Raw genomic sequence first — 24,398 nt, forward strand, 5'->3', positions numbered from 1 at the left:
ATTGATCTCTGTTGCCTGGAGATGAGCTGCAAAACTGAGGGATCTCCAGGTCTCACCCGGGGCCTGGCATCCTTAGTCCTGATCTGGTAATGGAATCTAAGTATGGGAGCCATCTGGTACCTATCCATTGAGTCCTATTGCAGATGGCGTCCACATTAGCCCCGTATCTTTCTTTTTCCGCACGCCATGGATTTTTCTACCAGTCATAAAAGTTTCTGTAGCCTGCTGTTAATCTCTCCCACCATCTACTCTTCTGTGGCCTGACCTCCGCTGAGCACAAACACATCTGCAGCTGCCCATTTGATCTTTAATCATTCTCCCGTATATTGAAAACAAGTTTCTTTTCCCTATGAGTTTCCTTTAAAGGAAGAAGAAAAAAACAAACCATAGCAATCTGCTCAGCTTTGTAATTAGAGCCAACGATTAGAGCATCTTTTTTAACCAGTCCACCAAGTTCTTGTTTTCCAAATGGGGAGAAGGAGGGGAGAAGGAAGAGAAAAAAAAATAAACCGAAGGAAGGAGTAAAAATGTGGGCTGTTAAACGAGCTCAAAGGCTAGAATTAAACAGATTATATCTCATTACTTCCAAATGGGATCAGAAAGAGAAAGTGAGAGCTTTATTAAAAGAGCAGGCCACACCTGCAGAGGAAGAAGGGAGAAGAAAGCTTGACAACTGAATGCCTGGCGAGGAGCAGCTTTTTCTGTATTTATATTAAAAATAGATAGTACCACGTTTGGGATTCTCATTTCCAAGAAGTCCCAGTTGTCACTCAGATGATCACGTGCCTTGCTAACCGGATGGAAAAATGCCAACTGACAACAGACTGCTGGGGGGAGGACACTGAATCCCCACGGACATTGCCCTAGGCAGCTTGTGAGGATAGGCCTGGCACAGACAATACTCCGGAGAAGAGGGAAACAGGATGGCACATATGTAGACTGGCAGCCTTTTTGGTCTCTTCCTAAAGCGACTGTTAATTCCCTCCTTCCCTGCTGTCGCTGCCAGTTGTTCAGTTTTCGCACCCACATTGGAGCAGTCTGATAACACGTTGGCTACAGCTGCCACTGGCGTCTCTCCTTGGCATGGGAATCTCTAGTCCAGAAGCCACCGCACACCTGATCCACAACGGCAGTGACTCCTCCGTGCATTGGCGGAACATGCAGGCAGGGCAAGTGGGCCACGGGCCCCATCCCACCACATGTGCAGGATCTCATCCTATATCAATCTCGGTTGGGTTTCCGGGGTTGGAAGGTGGAATCCTCCACTCCACCCCTCTCTTCTTGATTCTTTCTTGTTTATTCCTTGCCTCACTGCCAGAAGCAAGCGGTGTCACTTAGGGTTGGTGCAGTGTGGCCCCGATTCGGACTAGTTTTGGGTTCAAATGAACCCGATTCGGATCGATTCAGGTTCGGTTTCTTCTTCAGAGCTACAGCACTGTTCTCTCGTTTGGGTTTTATTCTCTCTCTCATGTTTGCAAGAGCAAATTTGTTGGTGTTCCAAAACAAAGTTTTTAGGTATGTGAGTTTTTTAACAATATTTCCTCCCCCTCAATCAGTACCACTTCCCCTTCGGCGTTTTTTTAAAGTGCTGATGGTCAGAATGTGAAAGCCAAGTTTGCAATGTGAAAATTTCTTCCTTCTTCCAAACATTTCTGCTGCTCTCAATAGAAAATATTTTTTGTGGTTCTTTCGCTTTCTTTTTTTTTTAACCCATCTCTGCTTTGTTCTGCTGCTGCAAATTCGTTGATAAATGCCACAGGCATTCCTGTCCATTTAAAGGCCATAGCTAATCTGATAATGGATACTAGAGGCTGCACTTCCCCCCCCTCCAGTGTCAAAGTTAGTTATTGTATTTCTGCTGCTTATGCACTAAATAACACCCCCCCCACACACACAGAAAGAGAAAGGAAGAGAGCAATACTTTACACCAGGTCCTGAATTCAACACGCCTACCCAGAATTCCACGCAGCTTAACAGAATTATTCATTTCAGATTGACATAAAAATGAGAGACCTCAGACTTGCACCCAGGGGAACCTGCCTGAGAACTTCTTCTTCTGGTTTATGGTCCAGAAAGATGTGAAGATGTTAAAACACTCCCTTGGAGCTTTTGTTTTAAGGACTGTGATGCGGCACTGTTTGTGCTTCGATGGGCCTTGAAACAGACAGGGCTATCAAAATCCCAGCACAACTCCCAGGTGGAATTCAACAAGGGTTGTTGAGATCTGTCACAATTATGCAACCAGGGCACGAGGCATGTGCCTCTTGGCTCAGCAGTGCGGGAAGAGGACTGAAGGGGGGACCCAAAACTGTTGCATGTAAAAATAAAAAAGTCTCTTCCTGATTCCAAATGAATGGGCGGTTTCCAAGTAGCAATTTGGCAAGGAAAAGCTTTATAAAAAGTAGTTATTGTACAAATCCACTAGAAAGGGGCATATTTTGGATTCTGATATTCCAGTGCCTGCTATATAAAAATGTAATGGCACAGTACTAGCGGTGACAGAGTCATGCTGAATACTCTATTTCTTATTATATTGCTCACTATGATGGACTTCAGTCAGCAGATATTGTTCAGGACCATAGAGAAACAGAAGAGTTGGTGATTTATACCCTGCTTATCACTACTTGAAGGAATCTCAAAGCGGCTTACAATTGCCTTTTCTTCCTTTCTCCACAACAGACACTGTTTGAGGTAAGTGGAGCTGGGAGGGCTCTGACAGAACTGCTCTGTGAGAACAGCTCTAACAGGACTGTTATGAGCTACGGTCACCCAGTTGGCTGCTTGTGGAGGAGTGGGAAATGAAACCCAGCTCTCCAGATTAGAAGCTGCCACCTGCTGCCATTTTATTTTCCGGTTTTAACTGGAAAATGTTAACCATTATTTTAAGCCACCTTGAACTGTAAGGATATAGACCAGGGGTAGTCAAACTGCGGCCCTCCAGATGTCCATGGACTACAATTCCCATTCGCTGGCAGGGGCTTTTGGGAATTGTAGTCCATGGACATCTGGAGGGCCGCAGTTTGACTACCCCTGATATAGACCAACATGCAACCACCAGAATGACATACGATCTTTAAAATAGTCTGAACTTCCCAAGATACATGTGCCCTGCCTTTCACCTGCACTGATCCACCAATGGTTTATCCCCCAACTGTGTATATCAGGGGTAGTCAAACTGCGGCCCTCCAGATGTCCATGGACTACAATTCCCAGGAGCCCCTGCCAGCGAATGCTGGCAGGGGCTCCTGGGAATTGTAGTCCATGGACATCTGGAGGGCCTCAGTTTGACTACCCCTGGTGTATATATTGCTGGTTTTTGACACATGAATAACATTGGGAAATGACTCTGTTTCACACAGAAATTTTAGTGTGGGGAAGCAGAAAATGCCAACAAGATAAAGGGAAACAAACAGTCAAAGAAGCTGAGACATGGGCTATGCCAGTAAAGTCAGTAAGTGAAGTCCTCTTGCCTTCCACAGTTTGATTGTGAATTGGGTGCAGGGGAAGTGGTCATCTTCCTCCTTTCGCCAGCCTATGGCTAAAAACATCTGCTGCTCCCCCCCACCTTTAGACACCCTTCCATGGCTGAACAATCTGACCTGCCCAGAGATTGTCATTGTTATTATGTTAAAATATGATTGTTATGTCATGTTATGGTTGCTATGCACTGCATTGTTATAATATTCTACGTAACCGTTCTACAACATTTAATGTAAACCGCCCAGAGCCGTATGGAAGGGTGCTATAGAAATCTAAATCAATAAATAGTAGGCTAGAACGCAGACAGGTTATTGAGCATTTTCAAACATATTTTCATCAATAGCAAATCAACTAGAAATATAACGGAAAGATTTCTATTTCCAAACAGGATCGGTAGTAATAATTATCTCAGCACTGTAGGGACAAGTGAAAATTCATCCACAATTATTATATATAAAGTCTTATTCCAGGTAGTCTGGGGAACAAGCAAGTGTGGCAGCAGCCTATTGATCGCTTATGTCCACCCTGACCTGGCCCTGACTGGAAGCCAAATCAAAACAGGGATTTGGGTAGAGCAAGAGCCAGCCTGAGTAATGTGAGAACCACCGTTACTGTGGCAAGACACTTCAAGCACGCTTTTCTGCGCAGTTCGATCTTGCCCACCCCACATTGGCAAGCAATGAGAACGTCAAGGGGATCTCTCTGGGCCTGGGTGAAATAAGTTTTCCAGGCCTTTGCCTGCACTTTTGAATCTCTGCCTCCTCCTCGTTCTCCTCCTTGCTCTCTCTAACCCCGCACGTTCTTCCTTTCCAATCAGCTGCCGCAGAAGACAAATTTCAGCCAGAAGGCCGAACCAACCATCTGGAGCCCTGTCATTTCAGGGAATGGCTAAGAGGAGACACTGTTTATCTGGCTTGGCTGGATCCTCCTGCCTAGAGGCGACGTGTCAATTCCAGACTCCTCATCCCACTCAACCTCGGGGTCACCCAATACGCGGGCCTTTTCTGCAGGGAGGTGGGGGGGGGGTAGGATCACCATTGGTCGGAAGGAACTATAGCAGGGCTCAAGGCAATTCGTACAGTCACTGACGGAGGCAAAAGTCACCTTGAGTGTTTCCCTTGTTGTGTCCCTGAATTGGGGCTTTTTCCATGAATGCTTTCCTTTGGGCCCAGATTTATACTTCGGCACATTCTGAATCCAGTGCAGGCTGCTCATTTTCAGGCCTTTGTTCGAAACCACACAGAGAACAATGTCCGACGTAAAAGCAGGGATCCAATTACAACTCTACTGCAATGAAACCTGAGCTTCCTCTTGATCTTACCTCAAGTACTGGATAAATGCACTTACTATGGAAAATGCGATGCTTGCTTTCAAGGAGCATAGTGGCCATTCTGTGCAATTAGGCTTGTGGTGGAAAATGCCATCCTCTAGCAACCCTGGTGGGGTTTTCAAGGGAAGAGACACTCAGAGACGGTTTGTTTATTACCTGCCTCCTCATCACAATTTTGGCATTCTTTGGAGGTCTTCCATTCGGATACTAGCCGGGGCTGACCTTGCTTCGTTTCTGAGCCTTGGAATTGCAAACAGTAAGCAACTGGGTGAAGCCAGCCTTGAAAGGCTGTTGTTAAGCCGTTTAAGCAGGCGAGCTCTCCCTATCTGTTCACTAGTGATGCTTAATGGAGGTGGCAGTAGGAATATCCCAAGCACTTTGCTTGAGATGGGCTCCTGTCTTGGTGGCTGAATGCCCAGCTTTTACCGCTTGCCTGTACGGAAGACTGGGGTGGAAATCCATCTGGATCCTCGCAAGTCTTCACTTCTTCACTGACCCACCGAAGCTCACTCACTTGACCAATTATTTTTCATTACAGTATTTCCCATGATGGATAGCCCAACCTAATCAGATCTTAGACACTAAACAGCATTGGCTTTGGTTAGCGTTGAAGGCCACCAAGCAATTCCACCAAGGGTCCCTATGCAGAGGAAGGTCGTGGCAAATCACCTGTATTGGTCTGTCACCTTGGAATTCCCATGGCATCACCATTAGTTGGCTCTGACTTGAAGGCACTTCACTCACACACACACACAAGTATTTCCCGTGAGGACAATTGTGGCAGCCCCAGCCCAGCCCAGCAATTCAGGGCTCTCCACCCACAGGTGAAGGTTTGCACAGGAAGGTTAGGGATGCCAGTCCCCAGGTGGGACCAGTGGATCCCCTGTGGATCCCTGGAATTATAGGTCATCTCCAGACTAAAGAGATCAGTTCCCTGGGAGAAAATGACTGCTTTGGAGGGTGGAATCCTTAGCATTATACAACAAGAGCCCTCCCTGCCCCAAATCCTGCCAACCCCCAGCTCCACTCCCAATGTCTACAGGTATACCCAACCCAGAACTGGCAACCTCAGTTAGCTGAGTCATGTTTGAAATGAATTACAGTGAGGTGGGGGATGAGTTGGTTAACAGGATAATATAATCTCTCTCTCTCTCTCCCCCCTTCATATCTGGAGGACTGCATGCCATAATATTGATGAACACATTTAAAATCTGTGCTAATTAATGCTCTTGCTTTGGAACAGGACCAACAACCAAGCAAACAAAATTACCCGATTTTGTTTCAACCCCGACCCAAATTTCTGAACTTCACAATGGCAACTCTGAATCCTGCAGCACACCAATAGCACCCGCTGTTGTGGTAGAAGTGACAAGAGGACTGTGCCCCTGTGGGTTGGACTGTGGCTGAGCAGCAGGGCATCTTCTGGACACGCAAAAGGATCCAGGATCAATCCTGGCGTTTCCTTTCAAATGGATCAAGAGTAAGTGATGTGAAAAACCTCCATTGGCGTCCCAGTCAAAGTAGACAAGGCAGCCCTTGGTAGACAGTCAAACTCAGTCATAAGGGTTCATATGAGTTAAGGCAAACGTTCCATTGCATGAACAGTTGCATGGAACACCGCCTTGGGTTGGAAAGGAGATCTCAAAGGAAAGCTTTCTGCTGCTGTTCCTGATGCAGCCAACAAAATGGGAGGGAGGGAGGATGGGAGATGAGATGGCCTTCAGTCTTCATGCCAGAGAACTCCCAAAACATTTGACCTCAATCCCGCCTCCCATACACACACACACCGCCTTTCTCCAAGGAGTTCTGGGCCAACATTGTATTTAGTGTAAGGTGGTCAGGGCTGATGCCCTGGAAGCCATACTTATTTAGGGGCTCACTGGGCCCCATCAAGATCCTGGAGGCAGTGGGAGCCGCTTCAACTAACCTGAGCAGAGGATGGTTTGGGGGTGTGCTCAAAAGCCACAGGTGGCTTCGCCCCTTGATGCTGTGGACCTGAGGTTGGGTGTAGTAGCTGCTCACGTTGGATGGTGTGACACCAAACAGCCACTAGGTGCAAACCCCTGTAGGGTTCCTTCTGGTGTAGAAATAAGAGTGGTCTTTCCCCCTGATGGCCACCAGTCCCCTGTCCCACCTTCCCAATGGCAGGGACAAGCCAAGGAACACACAGCCCATGGAGGCCTGATGCTTTGCTGCCGCCCCTCACTGTGGATGGCAGGACATCGCGCCCCAGGAAGGGCGGCCAATTCATGGGTGGTCATTTCTCTGTAGAGACCCTGCTACCACCCCTGCTTCAACCAGCAAAGGTGCAAAATACAGTAGGTATGCCACTGATTTCAGGCAGTGAATACAATTCCACTCTCCTCCATTCCACACTCACAACAACCCTGTGAGAGAGCTGAAAAAGAGACTTGTGAAAGTTCATTCAATGGCTTTCTAGACTAAGTGGACGTTGGGACCTGGGTCTTCATCCAACACCACATCCAGCCAGCTCCAAAAATCCTGACGCCATAAAGCTCTCTACAGATCAAAGCATTGTGAGCTACCAAAGTTCATAAAACTAATCTGGCATGAACTTCGGAAAGCTTGCTAATCAATACACTCCAGGCACCAAGGGCATGCTTCCAGAACAAGCATTTCAAGTATCTTCCTAGGGATGCCCAAAGAGCTGCCAGTTTGGCTTCCACCTTCTCTGCTGTTTGGGAGAAGGGAGCAGATTTTTTTCGATGATCGGTCATTTGTGACTGTTCGACGGCTTTGCCATGGAGCACGATGCAAATGGCTTTTCACCCATGCACATTCCCATACGGTTCTAGAGAGTTTGGCTGCCTCCCAGCTTTGCTCCGTAGCTGCTTTGCCCATCAGGCAACTGCTGAATTAGACCAGGCTTTCTCAACCGGGTTTTTGTGAAACTCTGGGGTTTCATCACAGCCCTGGAGGGGTTTCCCCAATGAATAGGAGTTAATAATTTTTAATATGTTAAATATTTATTGGGTGATATGTGCATATATGGTCATGATGATTCACTCCAACTTTAAGGCCATACACAGTTTGGGCCCTAACGCAGGGGTAGTCAACCTGTGGTCCTCCAAATGTTCATGGACTACAATTCCCATGAGCAAATGCTGGCAGGGGTTCATGGGAATTGTAGTTCATGAACATCTGGAGGACCACAGGTTGACTACTCCTGCCCTAGGGGACCACCACCCTGCCTACACCCCTCAAAGAGCTTTACGCTCTGCCACCTCCAATTGCACATGATTTTGGCTCTCAAGTGGTCTATCGGATATGACATCGTTTTATGTTCCGCATAACTCCCTGTAGATTTGAACTGGCAGTTTTCATGTGGGACATACAGTGATGTACTATTGGATTGACCACTAGAGGGAGCAAAACACATGCAGATCACCCCCCCCCCCCCTTCCCTGGAGCCATACAAGAGAGGAAAGGGAGACTGTGGAAAAGACCTAACACACCTACCCATCTGAAATGACATATTGTATTCAACTGTCAAATAAATTCATAATGTGATTTGCAACATTCCAAGTGGTGCATTTCTACAGTCAATATTTCATCATAATCCTTGGAGTTATGGGAAATGCCTTGCTTGTTTTTGTGCAAACAAAAAGAAAAGAGGAGACCTCTCTTGTGTTTGTGTGCAATCTGGTGAGAAGACACTTATATTGAATTTCATGTATATGCCACCCTACTCTAGGACACATTGCAGGGTGGCAGCATTCATAAAGAAGAAGAAACAAATGGGGCAAGTGGGAAAGAACCCTTAACGATTAACCCCTCTGTGTTTCAGGTTCAGCTTCGACGGGGGAATTTCACTTTGGATTCTTTTTCATTTCATTCTCATACATGCCCTTGAGGAGGTTATTCCAATTCATTCTGCATCTTATCTTTTCAGATGTTGATTTGGATAGGAGGAGGAGGAGGAGAAGATTTGGTTCTTATATGCTGCTTTTCTCTCCCCAAAGGAGTCTCAAAGCGACTTACATTTGCCTTCTCTTCCTCTCCTCACAACAGACACCCTGTGAGGGAGGTGAGGCTGAGAACCCTGACATTACTGAAGAAGAGTTGGTTCTTATATGCCACTTTTCTCTACCAGAAGGAGTCTCAAAGCAGCTTACAATTGCCTTCCCTTTCCTCTCCCCACAACAGACACCCTGTGAGGGAGGTGAGGCTGAGAGAGCCCTGAGATTCCTGCCCGGTTAGAACAGCTTTATCAGGGCTGTGAGGAGCCCAAGGTCACCCAGCTGGTTGCATGTGGGGGAGGAGTGGGGAATCAAACCCGGCTCGCCAGATTAGAAGTCCGCACTCCTAACCGCTACACCAAGCTGGCTCATAGAATTTACCCAATAGAGGGCCGGCCATAAATGTCTCATACAAAGGGGAATCCCTCTTCTTAGACGGCCAATTGGGCACGAGCACATTACTTAAAAGCATTCTCCCCATATGCAAACACATAAATTTGCTCAATTGAGTCCATGACAAAACCTCCTTTGACCAATACAATACTTTCTGCAGTCCTCTGTCAGCTCTACAGTCTGCCTGCTGAGGAGCCGGGCGCTGTAACACTTTGACCCACTTGCTTCTATTTGTGTTCAAAGCTGCATGGGAGAGGAAAAAGCTTTGAGCGTCACCTCTAGCCTCCTGTTTCGGCTGTTGTTTGAAAATGTGAGCAGGGGAGAGGGGGAGGAACAGCCCCACGTGAGCAGCATGGCACATTTATTCCCCCCCCCCCCCCCGTGCTCAAAACTACGAGCTTAGCTAGGGAAAGCTGGGCGTCATCCGGCGACTCTAATGGCTTGTTATCTCCCCTGCCTTTAGCATCCATTAGAGGGTCTGCTCTTTGGCAAGAGCTCAGTGCTGCCGGTGCTGGAGTCCAAAACGAAATTCGCAGCACCTACCTGTGGCTGGCCACTTGCTGACCTCCCTGGCATAAGTCAAAGCCGGAGCGTGATAAAAGCAGACAGCTCCCTAAACACTTTTAATTGGAAGTCGGGTTTCTTATTGATTTCCCCCCCTCGCGCTCCCTCCTTCCCTCTCCCCCCCCAGTTCCTCCCCTCCTTCTCCCCTTCACGGAGAAGAATGTTTTCATTAACAAATAACGAAATATTTAAGAGTCTGACATTCCCCGAGTGCTGGTGTGCGTGCACTGTGCATTCGCCGGAAAGTTTAGCCGGAGCTTAATAGGCCTGAAGAGAAATGGATGCACTTTGGCTAAACCAGGGAAGCTGATTGCTACATAAATAACTAATTCATCTTCATAGCGGAGGAATGTCAGGGATAGGGAGAAGCAGAGACACCCAAGGTCTGACCAATTAGTATCAAAGCGTGGCTGGAGTGGGAGATTATGTAAGATGTGAGATGCCTGGACTCCCAAATACAGTACTTGGAATGCCAGAATTTCACACCTTCTTCAGGCTCTCTCTCTCTCTCTCTCTCTCTCTCTCTGGTTCAGCCCACCATCTGCAAGCAGCCCTTGACAGGCTGTTATGCTCCCTGCAAAGAGCCCAGGCCTGTTCATTAATAGGGTAGTCAAACAACATGTTGGAACGTACTTGGAGATTTGGAACGGATGGGATTTGGGATGGGGAGGCGTAATGCTAGGGAGTCCATTCTCCAAAGCAGCCACTGTTTCCCAGGGGGACTGATCTCTGTCACCTAGGCATGAGCTAAGACTCCAGGGGATCCCCAGGTCCCACCTGGGGACTGGCATCCCTAGATCCACTCCATCTTTAATGAAGGATTGTTCACAGCAATTAATTCAAAAGAAAGTCCATCTAAACATCTGGAAGAAGTTCCTGACAGAGCAGTTCCTCAGTGGAACAAGCTTCCTCGGGAGGTGGTGGGTTCTCCATCTTTGGAGACTTTTAAACAGAGGCTGGATAGCCATCTGACGGAGAGGGTGATTCTGCACAGGTTCAAGGGGGTGGCAGGTGACAGTGGATGGGCGAGAGGGTTGTGAGTGTCCTGCATAGTGCAGGGGGTTGGACTAGATGACCCAGCAGGTCCCTTCCAACTCTATGATTCCACTCCATTAAACTATGCACAAAACTCCAAGACCTGCCTCCTCTCCCTGCTGTGGTTAGGGGTACTAGTTTGGGGGTGGGGTGGATCCCTCCGAAGCTTAACCGGCACTGCTTGGCTACCAATAACAGAGCTTGCATTCCGCTCTATGGGATTAGAATGCTATATATAACAACTGCTTTATGCCAATAAAGGTACTCTGAATATAACAACAGCACCCTCTCCTCTATTGCGATTACACAGAGAAGCAGAGGACTTGTTAAAAACAGACTAGCAGAGCACATTCCCTCCTGATTGTGATTCTTCTCCCCTGCTGGGATTTGGGGGGCGTTAGATAAACTCAGGAGTCTCTGCTCACACTGAACAGAGAGGCTTAAGCTAGTGGCTGCCTTCACCGAAGACCAGCATTTCGATAGCAATTTCTGTTCGCTGCTTAGGTTTGGCGCTGTCAGGTGGATTCAGGGCTCTGAACATCCAACCTCTCTGCTCCTGCCAAGTAGGGCTTAGCTAGTGGGTTCCTCAGCTGAGGATCCACATTAAGATTGTGAATCCTCTGCATGGCTATGGCTAGGGGTGACAGGTGGACTCAAGACTCTGAGCCACCCTGTCTCTCTGCTCAAGCTGAGCCCCTCTGCTTGGCATGAGCCTAGAAGTGGAGTGTCTCAGGGCTGAGAAGAGTTCACAAACAATATGTAGATCCTAAGCTGGTTCCTGTGCTTAGGATCCACATATAGTTTGTGGAGTCTTCTCAGCCCTGAGACACTCCAGTTCTAGGCTCATGCCAAGCAGAGGGGCTTAACTTGTGGCTCCCTCGGCTGAGGGCTGACTTCTTAGCCTACCAGATGGTGTTCTACTCCCTCACAATGAGAACAAGTGCATTTTGTGTTAAAAAGTGATGATGGACCATGCTTCACGAACTGGGCAAGCCACCAGCTCAATAGTGCTTTTCGGGTTCATATCTGCTCTTACTCCAGATGGCCAAGATCAATTCCTCTGGAGAAAATGACTTCTTTGGAGGGTGGAGTACATGGCCTACTACCTTGCTGATGTCCTTCCCCTCCCCAAATCCCACCTGCCCCACAGCCCACACCCCACGTTTCCAACCCAACTCAGAGCTGGCCGCTCATCCGCCTGCCTGCACCTATTTACAGACAACAAACAACACCTTGGTGGGCATTTTGCTGGCAGCAGCTATGTGAAGGAGGAGCAGAATTTTACAAATAACCATAAATAATAATAATAATAATAATGTACATAGGTACATCAAAAAAATACCCAAGAAGGGCCAAACTTTCTGGCCACTTTGAAAGGTGTCCAGTGGGGACCTAAGTGCAACTCGGAACGGCAGATAAATTGAATCCCGACGCTCCAATAACCTCCTGTGGTTTTTTGTCACATTATGACTAAGGCACACATTAATGTGCATTTGTCTTTTTGTATTCTTTGTTTGCTGGAAGCTCCTCCGGCCTTAATTTGATATTTTTAAAGCTCTGTCACTGCTGTTCTTGTTTAATAAGTACTTAATCAATTCTGTGAAGCTGCCACGACCCCGTTGCTGCCAGCCATGCTAAAACGGGACGCTGTGATTAATTTTGGTGTGTGTGCGCTGGCTTGCCTGCAATGCATGCGGATAACTCTTAATATAGTGACTCGGGGACATCGGAATGCACATTTCCCGGGCTCTCCGTTGTTTTGCCTCGTGGCTGGTGATCAGTTCTGGAGACAAGACGTTCCCGGGATGGAAATGACAGTGGCAAAAAGCATTTGCGAGGTGCGGAAGCCGGTGCAGAAATATTCAGCCAGGCATTGAGGAAGCTAAAGAGTGAGTCATCTCGCTGCCTGGGAATGAATGGTTCAGCTACTGGCTGAGCTGGTGGGCCTAATTCAAGGCAAAAGCTCCAGGCATTGAATTTTCCTGTCTCCTATACAGGTGTGCTTGTGAATAGCCTCGATTTTCTGCTCCCAGTGAAAAATTGCATCCTTGCCCTTGTGGGTGAGGTTTCCCAACAGGCTTGGAAACACACACACACACATATATATGTATAAAGAGAGGGAGATTGCTGTAGAAGCAGCTTTATAGTTCAGTCCAATGCATGACACAAAATGCACAGTGCTCAATGCAAAAAATAATAAACAGAGTGATGGAGATTCTGCTTGAGAGCATCCGTTCTGCTTTTAAAAACAAGACTTAGCCATTGGGAACTCCCATACCTGGGGAGAAATGCAGGATTCAAAAGCATCCCCTGAATGGCTTGCATCAATTGGAGAGCAGATTTCATGGCAATGTACCCCACTGAAGCCCCAGTCCTCCCCCCCCCCTCATCGCCCAATCTCCAGGAGTCCCCCCCCCAACCTGAACCTTGTAAGCTTATCCCTCCACCCTCGGCTGGGGTGGGGGTGGGGGCTGGCAATCATAACTGATCCCTGCCAGTTGATACCACAAGTTGATACCACCAACCGGATCTCGGCCATAAGCTCTGTCCATGCCAAATCTCCAATCCCAAAACAAAGGGCAAATGTGCTTTCTTTTCTGAATGAGACTTTTTTTCTTTTTGAAGTATTTCCACCAGCGTCCTTCGTTTTTAGCACTGTGAAACTCAACTGAAAGCAGAAGCCCTCTCTCTTTTAAGCGGCTTGGGGACTAACAGAATTTGTGGCAGGGGGGTGAACTTCCGTGAGTCACTGCTCACATTGCTAGAAAGCACCCCCCAGCCACAATTTCTGTAAGTCTTTAAGGCACTCCTGGACTCTTGCTCTTTTCTGCCGCTACAGACTAACAGAGCAACCCACATCTTCTTCTGTCTCTGTCTCTCTCCCGTATAAACACACCTCTTAAACCATAAAAAGCCTGCACCATGGCAACCCAAATTTTGCAGCATAGAAACTCAAATGGGAGGGGGGTGAGTTATGTGGATTTGGCACATTCAGCAGGTGTGCGTCCTTTTTTGTATGACTGATTCAGCTGCCTATAGTAATGGGAACCAGCATAACAAAGACACACACACCCCTCCAGAAAACCCAAAGCGATGCAGGTTTTATATCCTGCTTTTCCCTTCCTGAAGGAGTCTCAAAGTGACTTACAATGGCCTTCCCTTCTCCCCACAACAAAGCTCTGAGAGAAACATAACTGACCTTGCTTTTCTTCCCATTTGGGCCTTGAAAGATCCTTAGAACATAATTGTTCCCTCCAGTTTATTACAACACCCCAGTGAGGTAGGCTTGTCTAAATGCATGTGACTGGACCAAGGTTACCCAACCAGCTTCCATGATGGGCATTCAAACCTCAGTATTCCAGGATCTTAGGTCAACAGTCTACCCACTGTGCTACACCAGCTCTCAGCACAAAAAAAGCATCTAGCATCTAGTTTTTCTTCATCATGGAATGTCTCTTAAATGTTTGGTTTTAATTCAAGGCTTTATTAGTATTGGCCAAATTCCCAGCAAAGTCACTCTAATAGATTTTAATATCCCAGTTTCCCCAGGAAGAATTTTAAAAAGACATGTTAAGTAAGATACATGCCAGAAAAGCAGTATGTACAAGAAGGAAGCAGTTTGGAATGAAATTCTGGACTGAAATGCACTGCTTGTTATACTCACAAGGCATATTTCACATATAACCAGCATACAATGATCCAGAGTCTATGTACATCTGCTGGATGATCACATGATACAATTAGCTCTGAGTAATGTGCTTTAAATTTTATGTAGAGAATGTCATGTTTGAATGTTACTTCACTCCCCAATCCCTACAGGCACTACAAAGAGCATTGCAAGGAGGAATCTAGCCACTACATTTGTCCCCCTTGACAACCTAGTTTTCTATGTGCATGGATTTCTGTTCTTATTTTCACAGGAACACATTCAAACCTGAGTCCCCACCTCCCACATTTAGGAATTGTTATGTTCCAAGTTGCGCTTGGGGATAGACCAGTTCTTATATTCACTTGGGAAAGAAGTGATAAAAATGACTCAACCGGTATTCAGCTTTGATTCCAAGCAGAAGTAGCTAAGTTCAATTTGAGGACAGACCGTGGGGAGGGCTGCATAGAAAGGAAATAAATAAATAGGCAGAGGATAGAAAGCCCAATTTATTTATATGTATTAATGTGTGGGTTTTTTTTTTAAATGGCTGTATTATCCCTTTGGGTAACAGGGGAGTTGAAAGTAAGAGAAATTAATTGGCTGAAGACCAAAAGCTTGGGAGGAACCCACTGCTGAAGACCCACAGGGGGGAAACAGGGATGGATAAATTGGCAGCCAGAACTAATAGTAAATTACTGGATGGGTTCAATTACACACAAGGGGACCCACTGCTGCTCCATTTGTTATTTATCTGGAAAGAGATGAGTTATTCTAATAGCTCCAGCTTCACTCATCCAGACGCCACGCAGGAAGATTCAGAAACAAAACACCCAAACCTTGGTGATGAATGAATGCTTGGCATTTCGACTACACCCGCCTGTCAAGTCAGATGGAGTCTACTGGCACATTGGAGGCGAGAGAGAAAGGGGGGGGGGGAACTGGCAAGGCTATCCTAAACAGAATTATGCCATCCTAAGTGCACAGACTTCAATGGACTTTGAAGGATGTAACTCTGCATAGGATGCCATTCATCATGGAAAGGATCTCCTTCTCCCCTGGACGTTTACAGTCCCCTGGATCACCCCAGCTGGCTGCAGGTGGAGGAGCAGGGAATCAAATCTGACTCTCCAGAGTCAACACCACGTTGGCTCTTCGGAAAAAGCTGAGGTTTTGTACCCATATTTGTACTACCCAGAGGAGTCTCAGAGCAACTTACAGTCACCTACCCTTCATCTCCCCACAACAGACACTTTTTGAAGTAGGCGAGAGAGCTCCGAGAGAACTGCGACTGATTCAAGGTCACACCAGCTGGCTGCAGGTGGAGGAGTGGGGGATCAAACCCGGCTCGCCAGATGAGAGGCCTTCACTCTTAACCACGGCCCCAAGATTCAAGCCTGGATCTTGAAGGAGCTCACAACATCGTTCTCCTCCATTATTCTCCTCACAACGACAAGCCAATGAGGCAGGTAGGCTCTATTTGATTGTTCCATTTCTTCACTTTGCCATGAGGAATTTCTCTTTCATTCCTTTTTGGAGAGAAACCAATGCACCCTCTTGCAGCATCTGCCCTCGCCATTGTTTTATCCAATGCACCACAAGGTGGCGCTGTAGCAGGAGGATAGAAAGGTTTGGGAAGCCTCTCTGGGCATCCTTCCAGTGGCGTTCTGCAAACACACCAGCCCTGGCCCTTCTCCCTCTGGATTGCTCTTTGAACAAAAGACGATTGTTTCAAAACTGACACCTAAGGAGGGATGGGGCAGGGCAAGAGATTGTTATAGACAACTGGCCTCCAGACAACACAGAGCGGCTTTAGAGGAGAAAATGGCTGCTTTGGAAGATAGTTTTCTATGCCATCAATGGGATTGTACTCTGCTGAGGCCCCTCCCCAAATCTCCAGGGAAGGAGCAGCTGCTATTGCATAAATCCATTTTAACTCACATTCTGCATCAGGAATATTTGTTTCATAGGTCGGGGGCCAAGAAACGGTATACATCATACACTCACAAAGCATTTAACAAGGTAAAATCATAAAGGTGCCTGCGATTTGATTTACCTAACTTAATACATGCATTTTTTTTTAATTGGGGGGAAAATGTATGTTTACCTGGACTAGCAAATTCATAAACCTCTGTGTTTTCTCATCAAAGGCTTGGCCAGGAAGTGCTCTTTCTCTCAGCCCTTGGCAGGAACCCGGATGGCATGTTCTGTCATGGAAGTTATTTTTGGACCCTCGTCAGTGTGCAAGTTTGCTCCTCCGTCTCAACAGATGTTGCAGTGAACTCTGGGAAAGTCAACAGGTCTTTGCGAGCCCGCAACAGTCTTCGGAGAGCAGAGCTTTTCATGTGGCAATAATAGTTTGCCTAATGAATTAAAAAACAAAAACACTTTGAGCAAAGAGCCTTTATGTAATTCAGTTTACCTGTACTGGGCAGAGAGTTAAAAAAAATAAACTTTACCCAGAAGAATGGTAGGAAGAGAAGGTTTTTAGACCCCACTTTTCTCTACCGTAGAGTCTGAAAGCAGCTTACCTTCTCTTCCTCTCCACACAACAGGCACCTTGTGAGGTAGATGGGGCTGAGGGAGTTTTGGGAGAACTCGGACTACCTCAAAGTCACCCAGCAGGCTTTACATGGAAGAGGAGTAGGGAATCAAACCCAGTTCTACCAGTTAGAGTCCACTACTCTTAACCTTTACACCATGCTGGCTACACCACACCAACAGCTGTGCCTCCTTCCATATCCTTCTGACATGGCTATGCTTTCTAATTGGATCTCTATATTCACAGAACACCATGACCCCACCCACACCATTGCTTATGAAGTAGCTTCTACTAGAAGAAGGATACATATATAGGCTACAGGGAAAGAACCCGCAGGCTTATACATCTTATGTAGATGCTGCATTCTCCAGCCAGTGATCACATGAAGGTACAGTGGGGTAGAGCCAGAATGTTCATATATACACTCCCCTCTAAGCATAGGAAAAAACATTTTGGATCAGGCCAGTGTCCCATCCAGTGCCACACTCTGTCACAAAACATATTATATGCAGCAAAATACATGCTGGGCCTATAACCAATGTTAGGATTTTCAGACTTGGCTCAATCCAAGGTTCTTCCAGAAAAAATAAAGCTCCAGTGTAACAGAGCATTTTGAAACAATACAGTTATTAGTTACCTTTTTGGATGAAGCACAGATCTACACTCACAGCACTTTGAGGTTTAAACCAGAGATCTTTACTGAGAAAAAATATTTACAGAAATATATAATATTCATCTGCTTCAGCCTCCTTACTGAAGCAGAGTACAAAAGCTTAACAGATAGTTACAGAGGAAACACATTGCAAGCCCCATGTGACTGGCTCTAGTCGACTACATGCCTCACATCAGCAGATGGAGAGCTGCTCCTTGCTTCAGCAAAGGACACATGCATCAATCTTCTTCCTGAAGAAAGAGGAAGTGGGCAGAAGCTCAATTTAAACATAGGGAATCCCAGACCCTGTGCTGGGGTTTTCCCACTGCCTCTGGCTGCAATTCCCAGCACTCACCACCCAGCACCCCTAGTGAGCTCACAGGTATAGCACAGCTGCTTCAACCACTTAACAACAGCCCTTCAGAGCTAACATCATCCAATTACTTGCTGATTGCAATTCCAACACATTAGGAGATACACCAGCAGGGCCAGAACTTCCATTGTTTGGTTTTGGCACACTGACTAAACACACAGAGGAGGCCTTGCATGCAGGACTCCGCTTATCCTGCAAAGTTGCCAGTAGACTCAATATGTGCAGCCTACAGATAGATTCACTCAGCCAGACTTGGCTACACTGATGGGCAAAATTGGATCTGGTAGCTTCTTTGAGACCAACAATATTCCCCAAGGGAAACTTTGACTCTGGAAGCCTTCTACTCTGGGAACCTCTAATATGCTACAGCAGGGGTAGTCAACTTGTGGTCCTCCAGATGTCCATGGACTACAGTTCCCATGAGCCCCTACCAGCAAATGCTCATAAGAATTGTAGTCCATGGACATCTGGAGGAACACAGGTTGACTACCCCTGTGCTACAGAACTCATTCCTGGATTCTGGATTCCTTGCTCAGGATGCATTCCAGCTACACCCCCCCTCCCAAAAGCAGCTTCATAGCAGACAGGGTCAAGACTGCTGAAGTTCAAGGTGACTTCCCTTCTGGTGTTCCTTTTCTGGCTCCATCCCACTTATGCTGCTGCCAGCCCCAGCAAAAAAAAAAGAGAAGATTACTTGACATTTAGTAGCCCGCTCATCAGCTTCTGCTGTCTTCCTTCACATCCAGCCCCAGAAAGACAGGAGTCTCCCAGGCTGAGTTTTCAGCCTTTCTTCACTGCCTGCCAGTGTCTGTAGTCTCCCAGCAACTGAGTACTTCCTTCCCAGCCTCTCCTTTTATCCCCTTCTCTAATCTCAGCTCCTCCCCTTCCTGCTTTTCTCCATCCAATCCTTGGCCAGAATCTATTTCTTCCCACCTTCCTCGTTCTTAGTCCTTCCCTCCTTTATCCTCTGCACCTGGCCTAACTCCTACACTTGGCCTCTGTGCCCACAAGAAGAGTTGGTCCCTGGCTGGCTTTCCTGTGCTGCAGGAAGCAAGAGCTTGCAGGTAAGCTCCCTGGGTGCAAGGTTGCTCCGGAGCCTGAGACCCAGAGATGGTTGTCCATCACTGGCGATCCTTGCTTGTGTGTGTGTGGCTGGAAACACCGATGTGATTGGCAGACTGGCTGATGGGCTTTGTTGTACACGTTCAAGACTGTCTGGTACTGAAAGAGCTGCACATTATTCAGGAAATCCTTGATTGGATCACCTGGTATTTGCTTTTCAAGCATGTACCGCCACAGGCCAGCTGCGTTCTACAGACAACCTTCTCCTCTCGGTTCCCTTTTCTTGTCTGGCAACAGTCCTGTTGTGTGGCTTTTTTTTTCCTGTAGGAGGACCAAGGCTGGTGCAGAAGGGTTAGGAAAGAATGCAGAACAGACTCATTTCAAAGAGGCATTTTGTGGAGGGTAAGCTGCTTTTGCGAGGTCAAGTGATGCTCTTTTTTTTAAATTGTGCAGCTGAGTGTTTTCTGTTTGCAAGTGGCTGCTGTTTCATTAACCATCTTGGGACAAAAGAAAATAAATACATGCCAGCTAGGGAGCGCCGTGGCTCTGGGATAGAGCATCTGCTCTGCTGCAGAAAGTTCCAGCGTCAATCCCCAACATTTCCAGTTCAAACGGCCAGGCAGAAGGTAACATGAAGGACCTCTCCTGAGCCACTGCTAGCCTGAGTAGACAAGGGTGACATTGGTAGACCAGGGGTCTGACTCAGTGTAAAGCTTCATGTATGGACAGCTGCAACCATGGACAAGGGTGACATTGGTAGACCAGGGGTCTGACTCAGTGTAAAGCTTCATGTATGGACAGCTGCAACCATGGACACGAGTGACATTGGTAGACCAGGGGTCTGACTCAGTGTAAAGCTTCATGTATGGACAGCTGCAACATGGACAAGGGTGACATTGGTAGACCAGGGGTCTTGACTCAGTGTAAAGCTTCATGTATGGACAGCTGCAACCATGGACTGGCAGCTGTTCTCCAGGGTCTTGGGTGAAGGGCTTTCCCATCACCAATTACTTGAGCCTTTCAACTGAGGAGGCCAGGAACTGAACTGAGCACATTCGGTACACCAAGCAGGCGCTGGGGCCCTCCTGTTCCAATGAGGCTTCCAAATGCTCTTTTGTGCCTAGCATTTAGTAGCCTACTTCTACAGGGAAATTGTAACTGGCAGGTGGCTTATCAGAAGCCCCCGACTTCACTTGCACAGCGGAGCGTGTTCAAACAGCCACATTAGCACACGTCTGCATGTGTCACATCACGGTAGCACCTACCTATCAAATCGGGGTGTGAGACCATTTGTTACACTTCTGAGTTATGAAGCAGGAGGAGAGCAACTTGTCGATGGATGAAAGAGACTGCTAATAAGCTCAGGGACAGCAAAAGGAAAGCCTTCTTCACGCTGGGCTTAATTAATGTGTGGTGTTCGTTGTCACAATATATGGGCATGACGATGAGATGAGAGCCCCCTCCATCCCCCAAATAAAGTTTATATAAATTCTGGAAGAGAGAGACTCATCGAGCCATAAAAATGAACAAAACCTCCACCGTCAGAGGCAGTCTACCTCTGACGTAGGTGAGACCTGGCAGGAGATGCGTAAAACCGCCACATGCTCTTTGGGAGGCTCCCAAAGAGATGGGATTTTGGGATGCAAGATGTGGGGGATGTTTAATCTGGTTCAGCAAAGCAGTTCTTACCTTTCAGTGCCATTCTTGTGTGGCCTCCATTATTTCTGAGACAGCGAGACATCACAAAGAGATTCTCTGGCTGATTATTAATGTATGTTATTTATGGCCCTCCTTTTGCACTCAGACTCTAGGTAGATTGCACAGAGAGATTCGGGACAATACCCAGAGTGGAAAACTCAGTAAGCAATGCAATAAGGTCAGAGTTACAGCATCAACCAGAAATATCAAAGCAGAACTGGAGTGCCTGGCATTTAATGGGACAAGTATTAACATTAAATGGTGAAAAATTCCCTAGTAGGATCCCTGTTTTGGCAAGCTGTACAAGGTGCAAGGCCAGAATCACCACCAATTTTTCCATTTAGCCATTTAGTACAGTGCGACTCTACGGCCTGTGTAGAAAAGCACTCCTGAATAATACAGAACTGCCTAGTTTGGGGAAGGTCAAGCAAGTGGGAGCCTTTCTGCACTCCCCAGGTTGACAACTCCATAAGGTGGGGGCCACAATATGGCAGCAGGTGACTTTGCCAGTTTGCAGCACGGCCCTTGCAGATGGTCTTTCTCAGATGAGCTAAACTGTCATGGCAGAGTGCAGGGGAGGGGGGGGCCTGCAGAGGATGAAGGTCAAAGGCTGCAAAGGGCTTTATATGTGATAGATACTGTCTCTTTCGGAGCCCAGTAACAGATGAGTCGGCCAGCGGAATGCCTGAAGAATGGCAGCAATATTTCAAGTAAACTGGGTTTTGCAATTAGAGAATGCTGAAGTACAGACATTGTAATGCATCCAGTAAATAATGCAGAAGGAAGGGGAAAGAAAAGAAACATGGTGACAAATTTCACAGGCAATTGCATTATATATATTTTGTTAAAAATCCACCCTAAAGTCACCTTGTCGCCTTATAATTTTTTATTAACCATTTCAATACTGATTTTTTTTAAGGCCAAAAGGAAAAGTTAGAGAAAAAAAACATCAGAATCGAAGACAGAGACAAATAAAACATAAAAGCACAAACAACGGACATATCTATATCAATATATCGATATCAGTATCAATATCCATATAGATATCAACATCCATATTGATATCCTTATTGATATTGATGTCCGTATTGATATATATCGATATATGTGTATATATATATATCGATATATGTGTGTGTGTGTGTGTGTGTGTGTGTGTGTGTGTGTGTGTGTATATATATATATATATATATATATATATATATATATATATATATATATATATATATATTGAAAATGAGTGTGGCCATCTGGCTTCATTGCATCTGCAGGGGGTTGGACTGGATGACCCTTCCACCTCTATGATTCTGTGGATCTTTGCTTCCAACCCAAGACTGACGTGCGAGTGCTGGACCTTTCCACCACTGCTTTGAAACTTTTATTGCTTCCTCTCTGCATTTTTGCCGGACGAGGGAGGCAAGCCGTGGAAACTGCTGCGCCTGCTCCGCAGGAGAGGCGCTCGGCATCCAATCTCTCACCCCCAGCAGAATCCCTAGGCCGCCCAGGGCCCCCAAACAAATCAGCACCGTGTGCCTCTCAATAGCAGGTGTTCTATATCAGTTGCTCACAGAGCACATTGAAAAAGCCATAAGCGCGGAGAAGGGGGAGCCATAAGGCATACTGGCCAGCAGTCAATGGGGGGCAGGGGGCTTCTAAAACCTCTCGCATTGATCATCGCAAATGCGGCGCCTTGACAAATGTTTTCAGAACAATGGACAGAGGCATGCCCATGAATCCCTTTAACTGTCGGCAGGAAGCACCACTGGAGAAAGAGACTTCTCTTGTCTTTCTGTCATAGAGGGTCTCTTTGCTTCTCACTTCTTTTGTTTTGCTTTTGTCTTCTTTTCTCCTCCTCACCTTCCTCCGCCCCTGAACAGCCAGACAAAGCAAGGGCTGCCTTCCCTTGAACTGCAGAAGAGGCGGTCATGAAAGATTAATGGGTCCATGGGCTTCTGGGTAATGTCTTTTGCACTTGTCGTGACTGAGGAGTGTTTAAAAAGTGCAGGCACCGTGCTCCTCGGGAATCAACAAGGAGTCCTGTATCAAGGGTCACCTGGCACAAACTTTCTCCCAAGGTTTAGATGCCTCGGCTGAGTTTCTTTCTTTTAAGGAAGCTTCTGCACGGTGTTATTTTGTGCAGCTCGTTTGACAAGGACAGAGTACAAGGTCATCAAAGAGGGACGGAGGAGGAAGGGGTGGGAGATGCTGCGACTCAGAGATGGAGTGCCTGGCTTGCGTTCACAAAGTCCCAGGTTCGAGCCTGGCTATCTCCAGTTGAAAGTTCTCAAGCAACAGGGGTTGGGAAAGAATTTTCTTTGCCAAAGGCCCAGGAGAGGTGATGTTAGTTAGAACAGACCAGGTAGACTCATAGAGTTGGAACAGGCCATCCAGGCTATGTAGTCCAACCAACTTCTAATTTGGTAAGCTGGGTTTGATTCCCTGCTCCTCTTCCACATGCAGCCAACTGAGTGACCTTGGGTTCGTCACAGCCCTGATAAAGCTGTTCTGACCAAGTAGTAATATCAGGGCTCTCTCAGCCTCCCCTCTCTCACAGGATGTCTGTTGTGAGGAGAGGAAAGGGAAGGTGAATGGAATCCGCTTTGAGACTCCTTCAAAATCTCTTGGAGAGAAGAATCACATACGATAAACCTTTGCATTCGGAGTGCTCAAAATACTCCATGCACATTATCTCAATCATCCTTACAATGACCCTGCTGTGTAGGCCAACGGTGTTATTCCCATATGACAAACAGGGAAACAGTCTGTGAGGCAGAGGCTTCCCAAAGCGATTTCACAAGAAAGGGAAGAACCGAAGCTCATCCTCAGCCCTTTAGCACAAATGCAAAATTAGTTCTCCGTTCCCAGATCACATTAGATATACCAGATGGAGACAGAGGTCAAGGTCAGGCAGAGACAGAGGAGAGGAGGTGCAGACGAAGAGACCAAACCCGGTGTGATTCAGGAGGAGGAAAATGCAGCATTGCTGAAGAAATGTTTGCTATACATGCGCACATGCGACTCAATATGCTTTCCTTCAGTGGCTCACTAATAAAGTGTGAACTTCTTCCACTGACAGCTGCTATGCTTGAGCAATGGGAGCCAGGAAAATGAAATTCAGCCGAGACTCATGCAAAGTTCTGCAGTTAGGCGCAAAGAATCGGAGCCAAGGAGGTGGGATTGCAGTTATAAGGCTTGCTGGCTCGATACGTGTTAGAGATGCTACAAAGTGCGCTCATTCAGCTCCCGCACGGCCCTCCAGTTGAGAACATGAAGGCTATTTTTTTAACATGATCGATTCAACCTCTCCATAGCTGTTCAGCAAGTTGCTTCACTGTGTTCCTTCCTAACAGTCCAATAGCTTGGCTTGGTTTGCACCGGCAGGTTCTCCCGCGGTGCCACTGAGTTTGACGTTCCTTCTTCCTTGTTGCAGGAGCGCTCCAATCAGCAGGCGATTGTTTCAATGTCTTTCCCGTCTGCTCTCAAGGCTGCCATTTTGTGTGCTGCACCACTGGAGGGTTTTTAAAGGGATTAAAAAAAATCCTCGGTAATCGCTACAGCACATGTGCACAGAATATCTTACCACACATTGCTATAGAGTCATAGAATTGGAAGGATGCATTCAGGCCATCTTGTCCAGTCCCCT

The 24,398-nt window shown here is 46.8% G+C and overlaps 1 long non-coding RNA gene across 1 annotated transcript in view; it reads right to left on the minus strand.

The window, feature by feature from the left end:
• Window positions 1–18,786, minus strand: part of LOC143821816 (uncharacterized) — a 34,617-nt gene extending 15,831 nt beyond the window's left edge. Inside the window, exons 1-2 of the long non-coding RNA XR_013225919.1 lie at window positions 18,690–18,786; window positions 16,536–16,791 (exon numbers count right to left, since the gene is read on the minus strand). This is a non-coding gene — a long non-coding RNA (uncharacterized LOC143821816). The remainder of the gene's footprint in view (window positions 1–16,535; window positions 16,792–18,689) is intronic.
• Between the last annotated feature and the right edge of the window lie 5,612 nt (window positions 18,787–24,398).

Source organism: Paroedura picta, chromosome 12 (assembly GCF_049243985.1).
Source record: "Paroedura picta isolate Pp20150507F chromosome 12, Ppicta_v3.0, whole genome shotgun sequence".
NCBI lineage: Eukaryota > Metazoa > Chordata > Lepidosauria > Squamata > Gekkonidae > Paroedura > Paroedura picta.